Raw genomic sequence first — 24,200 nt, forward strand, 5'->3', positions numbered from 1 at the left:
CCATCTCAAATTTTCTAGAAAATATTCAAGTGAATACATATATTAATAGGATACATGTATGACAACTAAACTAAAATTTAAACTAAACTGAAATTAAAAAAAAAAACTACCACATTTGTCTTGCTTTATTTAATAAACATTTAAATGCATGATAAATTATTTTAAAATATACCCTTAAAGTTTTCACTAATGTTCACTATTTCATAAAATACCTCCCACATCTTTTCCCACTAGGTTAATGATTACCTAATTTGCATCTACATAGTATTTATGTGGTTTTTTAATTGCTGCCCTCCTGAACTTGATCATGTACACTTCTGACCACTTCTCTAATTATCCATAGCTATATTGAACTCCACGCCCACCTTTAAAAATATCAATTACCCATCCAATTTGTTATTTGTGAGTGACTTTGAATTGGCACTTTCCAGCTAATACATTGATCAAAATTATAAATAATACTAGGACCCACATGACCCCAATGATACTGAAAGACTATATACATCCTACCAAAATGAGATGGATTTTTGAAAATTTTACATGTAGTTTAAGCCACTAGTTGATCAGTTAAGTTACTTTTGTTGATGTTATTTTGTTGTTGTTTTTAATTTAGAAATCACTACATATAATTGTCACTATTATGATAACCAAGAGGCAAAACTGGTCAAGGACTCTGATAAAGAAAAGGCCAGATAATAAGACAAATTCAGCTTGATAGAGAATTAAGAAATTAATTAATTGGTTATGCATCAAGTCTGCTATTCATGTTTCAAATGTGTTGTTTGAAACATGCTTTATTTTTATACAGATAGAAATAACATAGGAAAAAAGGTAATTTATCTTAGAAATTTACACAAAAATTATACAATATATCTGCAAGGACTAAATTAAAAAGAAGACTTAATCACAGGATCACAGGATGATCACAGGAATTAAACAAAAGTAGAAGCTGAAAGGATAATAAGGAAATGAACCCATAATAAACTGACAATGATAAGACAGGACTGTTCAACAATTACTAACAAAATCTAGAAATTAGGAAGTTTATGCAAATAGAAGTAAATGAGCTCTGGGACAGATCTAAATGGTAGAAGAGCAAATGTGACATCTGAAAACTTCAGAAAAGGAAGAGAACAGGATGCATCTTCATATATATAAAAACATGTTCTCAGAGAGAACATTCAAGCTATACAAGTGCAGCCACCATATTCTCCTTGGCTTTAAATAGTTATTTTTGTTAAACAAAATTAAATATGAGCACCTTAAGAGCAGGTATTTTCCTATTTTGTGAATAATAATTTAATAAATGTTTATTGACTGATTAATAATAAAATTTCAGAAAATCTAAGTGGTCAATACAATCCTTAGTTTTTAATCCAATACTGGTGGGGGGTACAGAACTTACTTTCTCTTATACAAGTGACAGGAGATGGCATACTTGCTATTGTACTCTGGATTAATTTTTACAAAGTTAAACTATGTTAAAATAAGAAAACAGTTTGAGTGACTAAAATTTCTTCTTAACTCTTTTGTACTTTACCCTATGGACTAGCAAGCATAATCTCTTCTAGACTGCTAAAAGTGGGATATATATGTGTTTGTGCATTTTGACATAAATGTCAAAAATGCATTGGCTGATAATGTCTACATCTTGAAAAAAAAATCAGTTTAAGATTTTGTCCATCTGACTTAGTGTTATGAATGTATTTCATTCAGAATTTCTTCTCGAAATATAATATCATTGATTAAATCATTGCTTCTAAACACCAGTATTAAGGTCTCCAAAGACTTGAATTTGAGAATAGTACAAAAGGAAATGGAAAAATAAATGGTGGATGTAAGAAAAATAATTCAAATAATAGTGAGAAGTACTGTAAAAAAAAAAAAAAAAAAAAGTTAAGTCCCATATTGATCCTGGGAAACATAACCTATGAGCAGGCTATGTGCTCCACTGGTAACTATACAGTATAAAAACAATGTGAGCAATGTGACCTGTTATATTGGCTGAACTTTCTGTAACAATAGTATGATAGGACCTATCTGAAAGCTGCAAATGATAGGCAGACAATTTACTGGAAGAAATTCCCTTATTAATGAGATCATAATTTCATCAGAGTGTTGAAATAAAAGACTACCAGGGCCATCCTTAGTTGCAAATGAACTAACAAATTATCAATAATTGATTTGCCAATTAATTGATCATGTACCTAACAGTCATATCTATCAAGCCCCAATTCTAAATATAAACCTTATATATTTGAATAAAAAGGCTACTACATACCATAGAAAACTCAAAAATATTCAAAGAGAAAGGAAATAAAAATGCTTGTGCAGAATATCATTCATTTAAAATATTTTTTGTTGTTGTTGAGGGCAGAAGGATATTCATGTTTTCTAAATCTAAATATAGTGATGAAACAAAAATAGACATTATTCAAAGTATCTTGCACTTCCCCTTCCCATTTACTGTAGCCTTTAAATGGAACAGACCAAAAGTAGAAATAGAACAATCAATGAGCCATTTGTTCCACAGTATTCTACACCTGTTAACAGTTCTAATACAAGCTACCAGACTGATTGGATGAATGTTTCCCAGTTGCTGTATGCTAGAAGTTAACATTTTTAAAACAATATTGTTACAAATTAGCACCATGATGCAGAGAAATACTAAATTTAATTACCCAAGCCCCTCTAGTCCTATTTGCAAACAGTATGATTTATTTCAAATTGTAATCTAAATTTCTATAATTTCTGCACTGCAGCTTAAGGTAGATATTTTATGTAAACAGCATTCACTACTAAATATAAAGCTATGGTCCTCTTAGCATTCCATTAGCTTGACTGAGTAGTGCTTTTCAGAAAGGATCTTACAAATATATATTGGCCTGTATTCTTAGTACTAGTAACTTATATAGTTTAGGAACAAAATATATTTACACAAACAATTTTCAGACATAAATGGTATAATAATTTTTTCTTTTAATTTTTAGTTTGAATTAACCTTTATTGCTATCTTCTGTTTTTGTATCAACTTCATTTCTACATGTTTCCAATTCTGCCCCACCTCTATGAAGCCAATACTCATTAAAAAAAAAAAAAAAAATTAAATGAGAATGGTGGAGATTGGGAGGAGCCAAGATGGCAGAGTAAAGACAGAGACTCATCTGAGCTCTCCCCCAAATCCCTCCAAATACTTTTAAATAATGACCCTAAATAATTTTTTATAGAGTTTCACAGTCCAAAAGAAGATTGGAACAATTTTCCAGTCAAAGGAAATTTAGAAGGTGGTGTGTCCTGCTTTTTAGAGCTCCAAATTGGGGTGAGAAAACATACTATTGCTTTCTAGAGCCCCCCTGTTGGGGTGATTAAAATATACTGTCCTATTGGAAAAGTAATGAGGCAGGATTCCTGAGGATGGTGGGAAAATGGAGTCAATTTATTACAAGGTCTTTCCCCTTTTTATACCCTCATATTCTTATGTAACAAAAACAACACTGGGAATACACTAAGTATATAATGCACATGGGACCACATAAACAAGTTGCTATTGTATGTAGATTGCCACCTGGTATCACTCTATTTCAATCACAACACGGGTTGTCACACCACCCCCTGACTTCTTAGGAAAATTGAGAGCCGTTAGGGGAGAAGGGGAGCCATCTTAGGAGTTTCCCACTGGGCTGAAAGGTTGTTTACCTCATCCAGTTTTGCCACTGTCTGTGACTTTCTACAAGAAGGTGAGCAAGAAAATTTGTTGCACCAGAATGAGAATGGAACATAGTCTAGCACAAGATATACTGACACAACTCTATGCCACCCAAAACTCTGAATCAGTGGTAATAGTAATGAGTTCCAGACCTCTCAGTACACAAATATCAAAGATGCCTTATAAGGTCAACTAGAAAGATTTGTCACATTGTGAGAGGGGTGCTCAGACTAACACTGCTCAAGTTCCAGCAAATCAGGAAAAGGTTTAGGAGCCACTGAATCACCTCTAGCAGCATCAATGGTTTGCAGATGTCTCAGCCCACAGATAGTGAGGAAATTGAGCAGTTAATCAGAAAAAATATTACTAGTGTTTCTTTCTTTGTTATCATTGAGGCAAGACTCTTGCTTTGCCTATACCTGGATCTTGAATGTAGGCCAGGCTCACTATTCTAGAGTGAGCAGAAATAGTAGCTCACCAGATTTTGCAGTCATGGTGGAATAGGAACCCTCCTCACAATCCTAGGACAGAAAAAAGTGCTGGTAGTCATTCACACACCAGAGAGCAAGCAAGGAGAATAGTATGCACACTTCTCCTTGGATCATGCCACCTTGGAGGAATTGAAAATTTACAAGTCCCTAGAAGAATCTTTGAAAAAAAGCTGCCAAAAACATTGAAGCTTGGGACATTACAATATTCACCCTAGAAATAGAGCCCTCCTTTATCAAAGAGATGAAAATCAAGCAAGAGGCTGGGAAAATAAACCAACAGGAAAGAATTCTTATCATAGAAAGTTAGAAAATAAACCAACAGGAAAGATGTGATTCTCATTGAAAATGAAAGACAGACTTCTGGCCAAGATGGCCACGTGGAGGCAGACAACTGCTTGAGCTACGGATTTTCTCTCAGGGCTTATTTCATGACAAGCCTCAGAGTTAATGCTTGACCAGAAAAGAAACCCACAAATAATCACCAAGATAAGACATCCTTGAAATTCACCAGAGAAGGTCTGTGTTTGCTTGGAGGAGGGGACAAACAGACTGCGTGCATACTGAGGGCAGGCAGCAAAAGCAAGACAAGCAGCTCACTCTGCTTAGACCAGAGGGGGGAGGGGTATGATCTCTGCCGTTTCTGAGGAAAAAAAAAAGACTTTTACCCCAGTGTGTATACTCCATCTTGGTAGCAAGCCAGGAGCAGCAGAGAAGGTAGGCTTACCAGAGGTAAAGAATAAAACCCCGAAAGCTAGTGTCTTTCAGGACCCGGCCATCACCCAGAGTGACGTTCTCAGAACCTCAGAGCACTGACACAGCACAGCCATCGCTGCCCTGTTAGTGCCTTGCTGCTGTCTCCCTTAGTCTAGAGAGGAAGCTGGGTAACACCATCCAGCCCCATCCCCCTCAGAAACAGACCAATTGTTTCTCTTGTCAATTTGTTTTCTTTGATTCCCTCTCTGACAAAATGAACAAAAATTTTAAAAAGGCTCTAACCATTGACAGCTTCTGTGTGGAGAGAGAGCAGACTTCAAATACTGAGGACACTAAAAGCAGATTGTCTCCAGAGGAACCCCCTAAGGCTGATATGATCGGCTCCTCATTACATAAGACTCTCATAGAGGAAATCAAAAAGGCTCTCACAAGAGAGCTAGAAGAGAAATGGGAAAAGGAAAGGGAAGCTTGGCAAGAGAGCCTGGAGAAGTCATTCCATCCATTTAAAGACAGAGTGGATAAAAAAACAAATCATTGAGAAATAAAATTAGTGAGCTGGAAAAAGAAAACAGCTCTCTAAAAAATAAGATGGATGAAATGGAAAACAATTCCATAGAAGAAAAAACTCACTTAAAAACTCAATTGGACAATTACAAAAAGATATAAAAAAAGTAAGTGAAGAAAATACATCATTGAAAATTAGACTCGAACAAGTAGAAATGAATGACTCAAGGAGAAACCAAGAAGTAGGAAGTAGTCAAGCAAAACCAGAAAAACAAAACAATTGAAAAAAAAAATCCAAGTACCTTATTGGAAAGACAACTGACCTGAAAAACAGATCCAGGAGAGACAATTTGAGGATAATCGGACTCCCTGAAAAATGTGAGGAAAAAAAGAGCTTGGACACTATTTTCCAGGAAATTTTCAAAGAGAACTGCCCAAACATTTTGTAAACAGAGGGTAAAATAGACATTGAAAAAATTCATCGATCACCTACTACAAGGGACCCTAAAATCAAAATGCCAAGAAATGTAGTGGCCAAGTTCAAGAACCACTAGACAAAGGAAAAAATACTGGAAGCTGCTAGAAAAAAACAATTCAGATATGGAGGAGCCACAATAAGGATAACCCAGGATCTAGCAGCATCCACATTACAAGAATGAAGGGCCTGGAACATGATATTCCAAAAGGCTAAGGAACTTGGTATGCAGCCAAGGATAACTTATCCAGCAAAAATGAGCATTGTTTTCCAGGGAGGAAGATGGACATTTAACAAAATAAATAAATTCCATCTATTCTCGATGAAAAAACCAGATCTACACAAAATGTTTGATCTTCAAATACAGAACTCAAGAGATTTCTAAAAAAGTAAAAAGAAATCTTGAGAACTACACTTCTCCAAAAAAAAAAATAGGTATTTCTGCCATAAAAATATGTAAGGAACACATATATAATTTGTCTTAGAAACTAGAGGTGGAAAGGAAATTATATCTTTTTTTTTAATTATAATTACTTTTATTTTTTATTTTTTTTATTTAGAATTTTTTCCACAGTATATATGCATGAGTAATTTTTTAAAATAATATTATCCCTTGTATTCATTTTTCCAAATTACCCCCCTCTCTCCACTCCCTCCCCCCGATGACAGGCAATCCCATACATTTTACATGTGTTACAATATAACCTAGATACAATATATGTGTATAAATACCATTTTCTTGTTGCACATTAAGTATTAGATTCCAAAGGTATAAGTAACCTGGGTAGATAGACAGTAGTGCTAACAATTTACATTCACTTCCCAGTGTTCCTTCTCTGGGTGTAGTTATTTCTGTCCATCATTGATCAACTGGAAGTGAGTTGGATCTTCTTTATGTTGAAGATATCCACTTCCATCAGAATACCTCTTCATACAGCATTGAAGTGTACAGCGATCTTCTGGATCTATTCATTTCACTCAGCATCAGTTGATGTAAGTCTCTCCAAGCCATTCTGTATTCCTCCTGCTGGTCATTTCTTACAGAGAAATAGTATTCCATAACCTTCATATACCATAATTTACCCAACCATTCTCCAATTGATGGACATCCATTCATCTTCCAGTTTCTAGCTACAACAAAAAGAGCTGCCATAAACATTTTGGCACATATAGGTCCCTTTCCGCTGAAAGGAAATTACATCATAAAAAAGGGTATAGTGGTGGTACTACATTTCATGAAGAGGCAAAGGTAACCTATTATATCTGAGAGAAAGAAAGAAAGGAGATGAGCATAGTGTGTATCAACAGACATATTAGATTTATGGTGAAACTTCTTCCACTTCATTGAAAAGTGAGAGGGAAGGAGTAAGTTAACGGGAAGGCAATACAGAAATTGTGAGAAAAAGGGGTAAAATAGGAAGAGGAACTTTAAGGTGGGGGAGGGATACTAAAAAGGGAGGGCTGTGAAAAGCAAGTGGGATTCACAAGTTTAATACTGAGTAGGGGGATAAGAGGAAAGGAAAGGAGAAAAGCATAAGCAGGGGTTAACAGGATGGCAAGCAATATACAATTAGTCATTCTAACCATAAATGTGAATGAGGTAAATTCCCTCATAAAGAGGAAGCAGTTAGCAGACTGGATTAAAAGTCAGAATCCTACCATATGTTGTTTATAGGAAACACGACTGAAACAGGGTGATACATTCAAACTAAAAGTAACAGGGTGGAGCAGAATCTACTATGCTTCAGGTGAAACCAAAAAAGCAAGGGTAGCCATCCTCAACTCAGATCAAGCAAAAACAAAAATTGATCTAATTAAAAGAGATAAGGAAAGGCATTATATCCTGCTAAAGGGTAGCATCAATAATGAAGCAGTATTAATATTAAAAATATACCTATCAAGTGGACAGAATCTAAATTCTTAAAAGAGAAATTAAGAGAGCTGCAAAAAGAAATAGACAGAAAACTATAATAGTGGGAGATCTCAACCTTGCACTCTCAGAATTAGATAAATCAAACCACAAAATAAATAAGAAAGAAGTCAAAGAGGTAAATAGAATACTAGAAAAGTTTGATATGATAGATCTTTGGTGAAAGCTAAATGAAGATGGAAAGGAATATACTTTCTTCTCAGCAGTTCATGGAACCTATACAAAAATTGATCATATACTAGGACATAAAAACCTCAAAATCAAATGCAGTAAGGCAGAAATACTAAATGCATTCTTTTCAGACCACAATGCAATTAAAATTACATTTAATAAAAAGCCAGAAGAAAATAGACCAAAAAATAATTGGAAACTAAATAATCTTATTCTAAAGAATGATTCGGTAAAACAGCAAATCATAGACAAAAGTAATAACTTCACCCAAGAAAATGACAATAATGAGACATCATACCAAAATGTGTGGGATACAGCCAAAGCAATAATAGGGGATGTTTTATATCTCTAGAGGGTTACTTGCATAAAATAGAGAAAGAGAGGGTCAACGAATTGGGCTTACAACTAAAATTCCTAGAAAAGGAACAAATTAAAAACCCCCAGACAAAACTTAAAATTCTAAAAATAAAAGGTGAGATTAATAAAATTGAAGGTAAAAAAAAAACATCGAATTAATTAATAAAACTAAGAGTTGGTTCTATGAAAAAAAAACAAAAACAACAATAACCATTAGTAAATCTGATTAAAAAAAGGAAAGAGAAAAAGCAAATTATTAGTCTTGAAAATGAAAGGGAGAACTCACCACTAATTGAAGAGGAAATTACAGCAATAGTTCAGAGCTACTTTGCTCAACTTTATGCCAATAAATTTGATAACTTAAATGAAATGGAAGAATACCTTCAAAAATATATCTTGCCCAGATTAACAGAGGAAGAAATAACTAGTGTAAATAGTCCCATTTCAGAAAAAGAAATAGAACAAGCTATTAATCAACTCCCTAAGAAAAAATCCCCAGGACCAGATGGATTTACATGTGAATTCTACCCAACATTTAAAGAACAACTAACTTCTATGCTATATAAACTATTTGAAAAAAATAGGGATTGAAGGAGTCCTACGAAATTCCTTTTCTGACACAGACAGGTAGATTGAAAGCTGAGAAAGAAAACTATAGACCAATCTCCTTAATGAGTATTGGTGCTAAAATCTTAAATAAAATATTAGCAAAAAGACTACAGAAAATCATCACCTGGATAATACACTATGATCAAGTAGGATTTATACCAGGAATGCAGGGATGTTTTAATATTAGGAAAATTATTAGTATAATTGACCATATTAATAATCACATTAATAAAACCCATATGATCATCTTAATAGATGCAGAAAAAGCATTTGATAAATCCAACATCCATTCCTACTAAAAACGCTTGAGAGTATAGGAATAAATTGACTATTCCTTAAAATAATCAGGAGCATATATTTAAAACCATCAGTAAAAATCATATGTAATGGCAATAATCTGGAACCTTTCCCTGTAAGATCAGGAGTGAAACAAGGTTGCCCACTTACTATTCAATATAGTACTCAGCAATAAGAGCCAAGAAAGAGATTCCAGGAATTTGAGTAGGGAATGAGGAAATCAAACTATTACTCTTTGCACATGACATGATGGTATACTTAGACAACCCCAAAGACTCTGCTTAAAAGCTATTAGAAATAATTTAGAACTTTTGCAAAGTTGCAGGATACAAAATAAATCCACATAAATCCTCAGCATTTTTATACATTACCAACACAGTCCAACAGCAAGAGATACAAAGAGAAATTCCATTCAAAATAACGGTCGATAGTATAAAATATTTGGGAATATATCTACCAAAGAAAAGTCAGGAATTATATGAGCAAAATTACAAAATACTTACCACAAAAATGAAGTCAGATTTAAATAATTGGAAAGACATTGAGTGCTCTTGGATAGGCCGAGCAAATATAATTAAGATGACAATACTCCCCAAACTAATCTATTTATTTAGTGCTATACCAATCAGATTCCCAAGAAACTATTTTAATGAGCTAGAAAATAACAACAGAATTCATATGGAACAACAAAATGTCGATAATTTCAAGGGAAGTAATGAAAAAAAATTAAATGAAGGTGGTCTAGCTGTACCTGATCTAGAACTATATTATAAAACAACAGTCACCAAAACTATCTGATATTGGCTAAGAAATAGACTAGTTGTTCAGTGGAATAGTTTTGGTTCACAGGGCAAGATAGTGAATTAAAATAGCAATCTAGTGTTTGACAAACCCAAAGATCCCAACTTCTGTGATAAGAATTCATTATTTGACAAAAACTGTTGGGAACATTGGAAATTAGTATGGCAAAAACTAGGCATGGACCCACATTTAACACCACATACTAAGATTAGATCAAAATGGGTCTAAGATTTAGGCATAAAGAACGAGATCATAAATAAATTAGAGGAACTTAGGATAGTTTACCTCTCAGACTTGTGGAGGAGGAAGGAATTTGTGTACAAAAGACAACTAAAGACCATTATTATCACAAAATAGAAAATTTTGACTACATCAAATTTAAAATGTTTTGCACAAACAAAATTAATGCAAATAATATTAGAAGGGAAGTAACAGATTGGGAAAACATTTTTACAGTTAAAGGTTCTGATAAAGGCCTCATCTCCAAAATATACAGAGAATTGACTTTAATTTATAAGAAATCAAGCCATTCTCCAATTGATAAATGGTCAAAGGATATGAACAGACAATTTTCAGATGATGAAATTGAAACTATTTCCACTCATATGAAAGAGTGTTCCAAATCACTATTGATCAGAGAAATGCAAATTAAGACAACTCTGAGATACCACTACACACCTGTCAGATTGGCTAAGATGACAGGAAAAAAAATAATGATGAATGTTGGCGGGGCTGTAGGAAAACTGGGACACTGATGCATTGTTGGTGGAATTGTGAAAGAATCCAACCATTCTGGAGAGCAATCTGGAATTATGCCCCAAAAGTTATCAAAATGTGCATACCCTTTGACCCAGCCATACTACTACTGGGCTTATATCCCAAGGAAATACTAAAAAAGGGAAAGGGACTTGTATGTGCCAAAATGTTTGTGGCAGCCCTTTTCATAGTGGCTAGAAACTGGAAAATGAATGGATGCCCATCAATTGGAGAATGGTTGGGTAAATTATGGTATATGAATGTTATGGAATATTATTGCTCTGTAAGAAATGACCAGCAGAAGGAATACAGAGAGGCTTGGAGAGATTTACATCAACTGATGCTGTGTGAAATGAGCAGAACCAGGAGATCATTATACACTTCAACAATGATACTGTATGAGGATGTATTCTGATGGAAGTGGATATCTTCAACATAGAGAAGAGCTAATCCAATTCCAATTGATCAATGATGTACAGAATCAGCTACATCCAGAAAAGGAACACTGGGAAATGAGTCTAAACTGGAAAATTTTTTGTTTGTTTTTCTTCCCAGATTATTTTTAGCTTCCGAAAACAATTCTTCCTTTGCAACAACAACAACAAAATTCAGTTCTGCACATATATATTGTACCTAGGATATACTATAAGATATTTAATATGTATGGGAATGCTTCTAAGGGAGGGGGTGGTGGGAAGGAGGAGAAAAACTAGGAACAGAAGGGAGTACAAGGGATAATGTTGTAAAAAAAAATCTATGCATATGTACTGTCAAAAATAAAGTTATAATTATAAAATTAATTAAAAGAAAGTTACAATATGGCCAAGAAGATCAAAACAGACATTCAGAAGAAGATAACAAAATCTATGCTCCTCCATTCAAAGCCTTCAAGAAAATAAAAATTGGTCTCAGGCCATAGAAGAGCACGATAGGGATTTCAAAAATCAACTAAAAGAGGTAGAAGACAAAATGGGAAGAAAAATAAAAGTGATGCAAAAAGAAGTATAAAAATCCAATGAGGAGAACGTCTTAAAAAAAAACTGGCCAAATGTAAAAGGAGGTTAAAAAAAACTCATTGAAGGAAATAATTGCTAAAAAATTAGATTTGAGTGAATGGAAGCTAGTAACATTAGAAATCAAAACCAAAAGAATGAAAAAATAGAAAAAAAAAAAGCACACAATATTTCATTGGAAAAACAACCCACCTGGAAAATAGATCCAGGAGAAATTATTTTTAAAATGTTATACTAGAAAATCAAATAACTCACACACTTAATTGAACATAGCTCTCTATCTTACTCTGCTTGAAAGTAGGGAAGGAAGGGGATACAAGAAGTAGGGATGTTGACAGAAGGGAGAGAGTATAGTCAGAAGCAAAATACTTCTGAAGAAGGCCAGTGTAAAATGAAAGAGAGAGAGAGAGAGAGAGAGAGAGAGAGAGAGAGAGAGAGAGAGAGAGAGAGAGAGAGAAGAGAGAAGAGAGAAGAGAGAAGAGAGAAGAGAGAAGAGAGAAGAGAGAAGAGAGAAGAAAAGAAGAAAAAGAAGCAAGAAGAAATAATAAGAAGAAGAAATTTGGGGAAATAGAGTTAGCCATAGTAATTATGAAAAGAATCTTGAAGCAATTTTCCGTAATAAAAGCCTGATTTCTCAAATATTTAGGGAACTGAGTCAAATTTATTAACAAAAAGCTATTTCCAATTGATAAATGATCAAAGAATAAGAATAATTTTCAGATGAAGTTATCAAGTTAAAAATACTCTAATTCTCTGTTGGCTAGAGAAATGCAACTTTTAAATTGGCTAGCAAGACTGAAAAGGTAAACAGCAAATTTTGAAGTAATATATAGAAAATGAGATATTAATGCATATGGTGGTGGAATTGCAAATTGATTCGACCATTCTGTGGAGCAATTTGAAATATGCCCAAAGAAATATAAAACCATGCATATCCTTTAACCTAACAAAACTATTACTAGGAATGCATCCCAAAAGAGGTTTTATTAAAAGGGACCTATATGTAGCAGCTCTTTTCTCCAAGCAAAGAATTGGAAATGGAGAAGATGCCCATCAACTGGGGGATGACTGAAAAAGTTTTGGTATGTGATCATAATGTAATGCTACTGTGCTATAAGTAATGATGAATAGTATGCTCACGGAAAGATCTGGAAAGACTTCCATGAACTTATGCAAAGTGAAATGTACTGTGTACAAAATAACAGCAATAATGTAAGATGGTCACTTGTGAATGACTTGGTTGTTTTCAACAATACAATGATCCAAGACATCTCTAAAAAATTTACAATGAAAAATGCTAGAACTGATTGTATCTGAATGTAGATTGAACCATACTTTATATATGTGTGTGTAAATTGTAAATATATATATATATATATATATATATATATATATATATATATATATGCATATTTTACCCTAAAGAAGAATTAAGAAAAATGTACCTCTTTTGTAGCAGTGGGATAACTATAAGATTTGTGTATGTTGTATATATTATCAGACAAAGGTGATGTTTTGATTAGAAGTTTTGAATTGCTTTATATTCAATATTGTTAATTTTTTAAAAATAATGTTTAATTTTATCCAATTACATGTAAAACAATTTTTAGCATTTGTTTCTAAAATTTTACATTACAAACTCTCTCCCTTCTCTTCCCATCCCATCTCCCTCTACTGAGAATGCACATATGGAATTATATTTTAAAAATTCCATAAAAGTCATGAATTAAAAAAAAAACAAAACAACAACATAGATTCCCTTCAACCCGCTATGGTGCAGCATTCAGTGAATATTGTGAATAAAACATACTACGGTTCTGTCTAATTGCCATTTATACTTTCAATGTATTATCAGCAAGCTGGCCTAGTAGATAGGGTGCTTTTTGCTTCAATTTTGTCATCTATAAAATGAAGAAAATAATAGTGCTGACCTTCCAAGGTTGTAGTGAAATGCATAAAATATTTGTAAAGCACTTTACAAACCAGAAATTGCCATCAAAATACCAAATGTCATTACTATTATCTTTCAATTTTAGAAAAACTTCAGAATGAAAAACACAATCTGGTTTTTAATTTTTTTTTCCTTCCCTCTTATTTAGAAACAAAGTCAGGAGTACAAATAACTAGAACCGTTGTAGACTTAGCAAGGTACAGTATTATAAAAGATGAGATTAGAAAAGCCTCCCAGATATTGTCATTGTCATCTAAATTGTTAAAATGTTCATATCCTTTATTGCAAAACAAACATAAGCAATCTTTACAAAAAAAGTTAAGTGAAATTTACAAAATTAGTCTAAATTATGCTATTTGTTGAACTCCCTCTACTTTCAGAGAACTGTGTTAATACGTCTTTCATATGATGGTCCCTGTAATGAACACTTGCTGCTATACTTCTTTAAAGATCATTTTCCTTTCATAGCACTTGTCTCATAGCATCTTTCTCATTCACTCAAAGCAACATCTTCTCTTTATATTTTCTCATACTTGCCTAAATCTAACCTCATATTTTCAAGTCTTTTATTGCCCTTTCATAGAGGCTTTTCTGTTGCTTCTTTTCTTCAAACTTTTTCCAGTATCTTGTATACAGAATAACTACTTGCTATTAATAAAATATGAATAATTACACACACACACACACACACACACACACACACACATATATATATGTGTGTGTGTATATAGATAGATAGATAGATAGATATGTGTGTGTGTATATAGATAGATAGATAGATAGATAGATAGATAGATAGATAGATAGATAGATAGATATGTGTGTGTGTATATATAGATAGATAGATATAGTTCATATGGTCTTTTTCTATACTTTTATTAAAAAATGTCCCTGAAACCATTGTCCAAAAACTGAATGGGGGTATTGTTTCTTAGCATCTAACTTTTTGAATTCACTGACTATGTACACTTAATAACGGTGACACAAAAAGCAAACAGTCCAAGGAAGGAAGCTCATTGCATGGCAGAGACAATATTCGAACAGCAAAAGCCTCAACAAACTGAAGCAATGTATCAAAATCGCCATGATAATATTCAATGGGGATAATTTTTGTTGTCATTCTCCTATGATCCCTCTTCTCTGCTTTTTTTCATTGTTGAGAATACTTAAAGTTTTTGAAGACTATGTCAATAAAGTACAAGCTGAGATATCTACTTTGAAGCTAGAAAAGTTTTCAGTCCACATGTGAATTCACACTCATCTTTATTCTCTAAGAATTAATCTTATCAAAGTGAAAAGGAAATTATTATTGAAGATTTGGCCTCCAAAAGATAAAATATTTGATTTGTACTATCTCATCAATATCTATTAAAGTTTCCTTACTCCAAAATTATTTATTTTTTTATCACAAACATACATACATATATATATATATACACATATATGTATTTCATTATATATATACATATATATATATTTATATGTGTGTACATGCATGGATTTATTTTTTGTCTAGCCCTTTGAATGATATTAAATTTTAATTCCATGAATGTTAATGTATTATGTGATGAAGCCACATAGGATCAGTGGAATTAATCAGCCAGGATTTAATAAGTGCCTGTATTGTGCGAAGAATGGTCTAAGTTTTTGAGCATACAAATTCAAAGTGAAACAGTGCCTACACTCAAGATGCTTATCATCAAGTAGTAGCAGAAACTATTTCTCCCTCTACTAGGGGGTAAATAAATGAGTTCACAGATCAAGAAATACAGATTATTCATACAATAATTCAGAGAAGGAAGGGGCAGGTGCCATTAATAATTAAAAAATCTTCAAAGTGCTGTTGAAAAGGAAACCACTTTTGAGTGATCTCTGGAGAGAATTAGGAATCCCAAGAAGTGGAATAAGAAGCAAAAGTATTCCACACTTGTATGGGGAGCCCTCATAGATATATAGAGGCTAAGAATGGAATAACATGGAGAAAATTAAAAAAAAAATAGTTCAAGTTGGTGAAATCGAAGAGTATATTAAGGGGACTAATATGTGATCAGCCTGAAAAGACAGTCTGGAGTCCAACTGCAAGTCTTTAAATGCCAAACATTGTAGTTAATGCTTATCTTAAGCTCAGTGAAGAGCTATTAGCTTCTTGAACAAAGAATGGAAGAACATAACTATTTAAAATATGGGCTGATGGCTTAGGAAGAAAATCAAGGTCATTAAAATCATTGCTCAACTTTTAAAAGACCAGACTCCCTGCTCTCCTTCAATATTTAATTTTGGATCCACATTTTTCCAACATTGAATCAACACTCAGCTGTCTATTCAATGGCTTATTAGAGATTAGAACAAAGAAATTCCTCATTTGATTATTTGGCTGATTTCCTATGAAGATAATTAGGCTAAACTTTGAGTGATTAGAGTTCTAATTTAGGAAACTGCAATGTTTGGGGGCTTGATGAAATCATTACACTTATCTAAAAACAAGGGCAACAAGGACCTCCCACTGACTGTGGAGTTAGATGACTTAAGGTAAAGTCCCAAAGGAAGTGACTTGTCTAAGATCACACTGATGGCTTATATCATAATCCATATTGCATATCCTTTTCTATAAAATGAAAGAGTCAAACTATATAACCTTTGCAATACTTTCCAACTAAAGATCAAGTTTCTATAAACCATAGAAAATTCACTCTTTCTATTAGACATTTTTCACTGGTGTGAAACAAATCTTTGGTGGACAAACATCTCTATTTTTATTCCTTGTTTGATGTTAAAAAGCAGTGTCAATAGAAACATTTTCCATGTTTTTAATATAACCAAGGTTGGCCAAATAAATGAACTAGGAATTAAAGGAAACCATAAGCTGTTAGTATCTACTATTTAAAGTAGAAAATGTTTAAATAGAAAACAAAGTAGTTGAGGATGAAAGTTGGAGAGATTTAGAAGGAAGTGAGAGGTACTATGAAGCTGAGATGAGTTCATTCCAGTTGTGAAAGATGACCAGTGAAAAGATATATAGAACATGGAGATGGAATGCAATTTGTGATAAGCAAGTTTTTATGGACTAGAAAGCATTACAAGGTAAGTAACATACAGTAAGACTAGAAATATAGATTGGAGCCAGTTAGAGAAGGCATTTCAATGCCAAACAGAACTATATAGTATACCATAAAAGTAATTAGGAATCCTTGAGTTTATTATGCAGATGATTGACATGCTCTGATGTAATTTTAAAGGAAATCACAACTGTGTGGAAGATGAATTTCAGTGGGAACAGACATGTGGCATTCCCTTCTCCCCTCTCCCCCCCAAAAAAAAAGCATGGATATACTCATATATTCTGTATTTATGCAGTTGATTTTTTTAAAAAATAGAAGTTTAAAATTGTACATTTATCTACATTCGATTATGTCTTTTTAGTTTGGGCTCATTTTGTTATCCTTTAGAGACATTTTTTTCAATATTATTCCAGCATTCAAATAAGAGCCAGTCTTATATCAGTGTCATGTACAAACCATAATAATTGAAAAAGCATTAAACCTGATGACACTTTGTAGATTAACCATAGAGAATTTTTAAAACTGCTTTACTAATCTTATAAAAACTTTTCCCTGTGTTTTTTTTCCTAAATTCACTTTTGTTTCTTTCTCAGTGCTATACTAACAGCTATGTGAGTGAATAACTTTCATTAAAAAGAATGTCAGATAACAATTCTGAAGAACATTATTCATTATCTAATCCAATGGTGATGTATTGCATTTGTCCAGATACCTGTATAAAAAATTAATAGTGATTCTCAGTGTCCACTATAAATAGTTTCCTAAATGAGCATGAAGGCACACAGTTGTTCCTGCTACCAGGGAGTTCAAACCTAAATGAAGTAAAGGTGATCTCTGGCAAGAATATGGTAAGTGCCCTTGAGAAGAGCTGTCAAAGTAGAAGGGGAAAAAAAAAAAGAAAAGAAGGAAGGAAGGAAGAAGATAGGCTTTTTTCATTAAAAAAAATATAATAGTTAATGTCCTTTAAAATTGTTTGCATAAACACATTGGTAAGATTATTGCCCTTTCATTAAACTTTTGGTTATTCAGAATATATTAATTTACCTACTGAATCAACTATTAATTAAAAGTGATGATGCTGGAGCAATCAATATCTATCCAGTCATGTCCAGAAATGAGCAGATTCTAGGTCTCTTATAAAGGGGATAAGCTAATGCATTTTCCAGGTGAACTGAATATAAGGATAATATTCTTCTGTTTAAAAAAAGAAAAAAAAAGCCACACAAGCAGACATCAACTTTTCTTAGCACTACACAACTGCTAAACTTTTGTTTTATGTTCCCAGAATATTCCATCTTTATATATGTGTATATATATATGTGTGTGTGTGTGTGTGTGTGTGTGTGTGTGTGGATGAATTGGGGAGAGAAAGGGGAAGAGATACAGAGAGACAGAGACAGACAGACAGACACATACACACACACACACACACACACACACACACACACAGGTTTCCTATTCTTAGAAATCTTCTTTTATCTTCACTTTCTCTTCTTGGGACATCAGATTTCCTTGTAGTAAGCTCAAGTGGCAGCACTTACAAAAAACCATTACTTAATTTCCCTTATTAGTGTCCCAAATAAACTTACATTTAATTGTATATACTAGTAAATATTTTAATTTGACTTATATGTGAATGAATTATATCTCTCAACATAAGGTAACCTCTTTGAGCTAAGAGAATATTTAACTTTTGTATTTGTATCCCTAAGGCCTAAAACAGTACTTGGCATAAATGTAACAGAAGTGATTCTATGTGGTATTATCCATGAGTGATGTGATACAGACAGTTATCAATGTAACACAATATGTCATATCTCATATCAGGTATATTGACACCTACTAGTACTACCATTTCAACTCGTCCTCAGTCTGGGAAATCTAGATTGCTAGAAATAGACCACTAATATACCATCACATTCAAATACTCTTAGAATGTTAGGGGTAACCATTTTATGGAAAGGGGAAGATACACTACCTATGAAGCACTCTAAGCATTGAACAGTGGCCAATTTTCAATTCATACAACTAGTCAAGATATACTATTCTCATGCAGTGTGTAAAAGTCTATAAAAATCCAGTTACAATAATGGCAGTTTTAGTTTTTAGGCATAGTAACTTAATGATAAGTTAAAAGAAATAATCATAACATCATAGATGATAATATCAATTCAAATACAGAAACACTAAAGCATCTCAATATACATATAAAACTAGGTCACATTCTCCCACCAATGCATTCATTGTCTGTAGGGAAGAATGGACAAACTAGCAAGGAGGCAAGTGGGTGGTGAGAGATGGCTTTTAGTTGAATACTCCAAGGATCGATCTGTGTGTGTGTGTGTGTGTGTGTGTGTGTGTGTGTGTCTGTCTGTCTGTCTGTCTGTCTGTCTCTGTGTCTCTGTGTCTCTTCCACTTTCTCTCCCCAAATCTTCTCTCTCTATATATATACTACTCTTATCATAACCATCCTTTTTCAGATCTTCATCACAACTCATTCAGATTATTTCAGTGTTTTTCTTTTCCATTGTATACATACATATATACTTATATATATTTCAATAGCTTCCTACTTTGTCTATAAGATACTTAAGACAGATTAGAAAGTTATTGAAATACTGAAAAGCATACAAACACACACATATGTGCATATGCATATATTATAATGAATGCATATGAATACATATAATGCACACATAGAAACAGGTAGATATGTGTGTATACATATACACATATGATTTAGATTAAGACATAAAAATATACCTGTCAAATTTTCAGATAATTTGAAGCTGAGAGTCATGCATAATATGTTGAGTGACTGACAGAAGAGATCCAAAGATATCATTACAATCTTGAATTATAGGACGAATTAATAAAGTTAAAGTTTAATAGAGATAAACTTACAGTTCTTCATCAAAAGTTCAATATAAGGGAAGTGTGTCTCAGTAAAATTTCATTTGAAAGATATTTTTAAAATGTTTTGGGTTTTCATGGAATATAATTCAATATGATTTAAATAATTTGTTACAGTAGTCATGATATAAAATTATTAAAATTATACTGAGAATAATACATTGTATAGAAGGAGAGAAGTGAAAATTACCCTCTGCTCATTGTACCATATAAGGGCTAAAATTCCCACTTCTTATTGTCACATTTAAAGACAAAGGGAATCAATGCTTCCAGAACAGGGGTTAATAAGGTCATAAGAAAACTAAAGAACATGTTATCTAAAAATGAACTCAAGGAAATGATAAATGTTATCTTGAAGAATAAAATCTCAGAAGGGTAAAGACAATAGTGCTGAGGTATTTAGAAGACTCCAGTGCAAAAAACTGATTAGACTTTTGTTTTCTATCCCCTCAAGGCAGAACAATGGGAGAATGCTGCTGAGACAAATTTATACTTTATGTAGGGAATATATTCTAACAAAGCTACCAAAAAGGGAAATGGACTGCCTTAGGAGTTAGAAACATTTGTGTCTTCACATGGAGATTTGAAGAAAATACTGGATGGACCTTGTTATTCATATCACAGAGAAATTTTTATACTAAAATATAGATTGAAATAGATGGCCTTTGAGGTTCCTTCCAGATCTAAGATTTAGAGATGAGAGGGAAAATCTTTCATAATAAAAAGTCTTAATATTTTCTTTGTAAGCACAACATCTAGCACAGTTCCATATGCATAGAAGGCATTCAACAAAAATAAGTAAATTTAGAAATTTAGAAGTTGAAGATTAATATCAAGAGTTTTATCATCACATAATCTTATCAAAATTACATATATATGAAGTCCTTTTTGCATCTTTTCCAAAAACATTTGCCAGAAAAAAAATTGTTCTAACACTATACAGTGTATTATAGAATCTTATTTTAGGGAATCAAAGGATAATTATAGTGTGTTATACAAGAAATCATCTTAGATTCTGAAGATAAACACTTTCAAATTCTGTCCTTTTTCACTGCCTTTTCAAATGTATAATTCTTATAATTTCTTTCTGCTTCAATATCTTTATGTTTCAAATGAAGGATTTGATTACATGAACCCTAAAAATCCTCCCAGCTCTAAATCAATGATCCTATGACTTTTTAATAGGAATTTCTAATGCAGTAAACTACTAGCATATTATGTATGGCTCAATTATATTTAGAAAACCTGAGTGTGTGATATGGTAACTTATTAACTAGATAATTTTAAAAAAAATGTAATGTTATTCTATTTAAGTCTGTAAGTACTTAGAACTTTTATCACTTTGTATTTTGAAGGCCTCTTATGATAATCTATAACAACATTTAATAAGTCCTACTATGTGTACAAATCATATCTAGCATTCCTGCATTTTTCTTCATTATTAGTACCATTAAATGAAAGAATAAAATAGGCTTAACAGTATTGTATAAAAAGCAATAGATTTGGAGTCAGATACCTCATTCAAATCCCACATGATATTTATAATACCTACAGAAAGTCCTTGTATTACACTGCACGTCAGCTTTTTCATCTGTAAAATGAAAGGGTTAAACTAGGTTTCCTTGCCAGCTTTAAATATGTATTCCCAATAGTCAGTAACTAACAGGATAAAATGGTGCTTGAAGTTTGAGAGATGAAACATATAATTTGATATCCTTATTATTTTTACCCTGTATTACATATTTTCTTAAAGTCCTTCTCTTTGATTTAATTAGTATAAGGAGCTCTTAGTATATAAACTCCATCAACACTGATTAGCAAATAATCTTTAACTTAGAACATTAGTATTTATAGCTATTCCGATGCTATCATTTTACACATGAGGAATGTGAGAGAGAAAAATTTAAACACTTGTGTAAATTTACATAAATTGTAATTGTCTTAATTAGAATTTTAGCCCAAATATTCTGGCTCCAAATTCACTATTCTTCCTATTATGGCACAATTTTCCTTTTTATTAAATAGTTGTCTGTTAACATTGAGAGGTAAAATAGTAGACATTCTATTATGATATACAATATATTTATACTTAAATGTAAATAAACCAAGGAAAATTTGCTGATTTGCAATATTTAATGACCTATCAACCTATTTTCCAAAATTAGAATTGTTATATTTGTTACTTTTTACATATCTTTCCTATTCACAATACTTATTTATATTACAAGGCAGAAGGAAGAAATCACTATATTAACAAAAAAAAAAAAAAAAAAAGGAGTGAAAGGGAGGGAAAAGCCAGACTGCAATGCTAGTGAAATGAATGCTGTCCTCTTAAACCTCTTAGATTATTTACTGAATTCAGCTTGAGTTTAGAAAGGAATCCAATTATCAGGCCTTTAACAACCATAAGTGAAGGCTCAACTCCTTTCTCAACCAAGATAACTGAAGTGCCTTCACTGCTCTGGCACTAATTGGTCATTTGGAGCCTTGGGAGTCACCAGGATTGACAGAGAGAAAATGAAAGGCTATGCTGAGTCACTAATAATCAAGTGAAGAAAGGCTAAAACAAAGCCTATTTATTCTAAGGCTGTTTGAAAGGGTCTGAGCTTATACAATAACAAAAGAAAAAAAATCAAAGAAAATACTAGGACAATGGAAAAGTGTAAAAGATTACTGGATGCTCTGCTGGTGGAACCATGAATTGATTCTCCAATTTGGAAAGCAATTTGGGAATATACTAAGTGAATCAAATGCCCATGTTTTTTTCATACAGATATCTAGGTGCTGGGCACACTACTCATGAAGATCAAAGATTTAAAGAAAGGTCCATATAACATGAGATTTTTTAACAGCTTATAAAAGCTGTTAAAATTTATTTTAATTTTACTTTTTTTTTTCTGGTAGAAAACTGGAAATAAAGGAAATGTTTATTAATTGTGTAATGGCTAAACAAGTTATGTTACATTAATTAATGGCAAATTACTATAATGCATCAAAATATGTATGTAATAAATACCAAGAAGCATAAAAAGGTATACATATTTGCTGATACAAAATGAAATAAGCAGAGTAAGGAAAACAATATACATGATTGCCAAGGCCCTTCACCCAGACATCTGCAAACCATTTTAAGATTAGATAAAAGTCTTGGCCCCAAAGGAATGTCCTGGTTGCGTGAGAACTCCCTGCCCCAAGGTTTCTCTGACCCAGGTGTTAACAATAAAGTATTCTTTAGATCTTAAAACCTGTCAAACACATGATGAATGTTTCAACCATAAATCTGTCACACATTGCCTTGACTTCCTGATATATGGTCAACAGATGTTATATCCTTTGTTCTATGGAAATTTACTTTGCTACGTGGCATTTGCTCCACAACGTATATAAACCCTTTACTTTGCTTCAATAAACGAACTATTCTGCCCTGTGCAGAATTGTCTCTGCTTCTTTCTTTTCTTCACCCATTCCCAGGTTGTAGCCTTACCAACTTTTGCTTACAGGCTGACACGGGGCTTCAGACCCCCCTAGTTCGAGACCCGCAGGTCGGGTCACATGATTACTCTAAAAATGACATAGAAAAAACAAGAAAGTTATTGAAACAAATGTGAAATTATAACAAAACTTGGCCCCAAAGAGGAGAGATAAAATGTACCTGCTTTCTTTCTCTGTGAATGTGGGACACTATGGGATTTGATTGATATATTAAATCCTCTCTGTCTCTCTTTTAGTCTCTATCTCTCTGTCTGGGTTAATAAATACAACTATGGTCATTCAGCTTATGTGTACAATGGAAGAATAAGGTAGGATTGTTCATAGATGAATTTGATTTGTCTGTTTTTATCACTGTCTCTGTTTATATCTGTCTGTCTCTCTTCCCCCCCCTCTCAAATGGCTACTGTGGAAGGAATAGGGAGGGAAATATATTGAACTATATAGATGATTTAAAACAAATATATATCTCACTTTTAAGAGAATCATATGTGCAAAAGATCACTGGTTATTTGAATCTAAGATCAATGGACTGCAATGGACAGAAATTTTATTTACTGGCTATACATACTGGCAATTAAAACAGGAATATTTAATTTCCAAGAATAATAATTTCTAAGCTAAGGGAAAGAAAAAAAATAAAGCTTACAGTCATTTGCGAGATGCTGATCTGAATTACATTAAAATTGCTCATGTCATAGTGTCGAAAAGGAAGCATATGTGTTCAGACAGAGCTCATCAAATTACTTTTTCCAATCACCACAGTGATAAAGAAAGAATGAGAACAAAAATTGTTCAAGGCTGAACTCCCAATAAATAGGTACAAGTTAGCCTTATTAATGAAAATACCTTTTTTGAAACAATTTCAGCAAGAAGTCAAACTTCAGCAGAAATTACAGCCATGTTTGTTTCTAAAACACTATCCCCATTGTGAACTCTTTGCTTGAGGTTTTACAGATAATGG

Source organism: Sminthopsis crassicaudata, chromosome 5, assembly GCF_048593235.1.
Source record: "Sminthopsis crassicaudata isolate SCR6 chromosome 5, ASM4859323v1, whole genome shotgun sequence".
Classification (NCBI taxonomy): domain Eukaryota; kingdom Metazoa; phylum Chordata; class Mammalia; order Dasyuromorphia; family Dasyuridae; genus Sminthopsis; species Sminthopsis crassicaudata.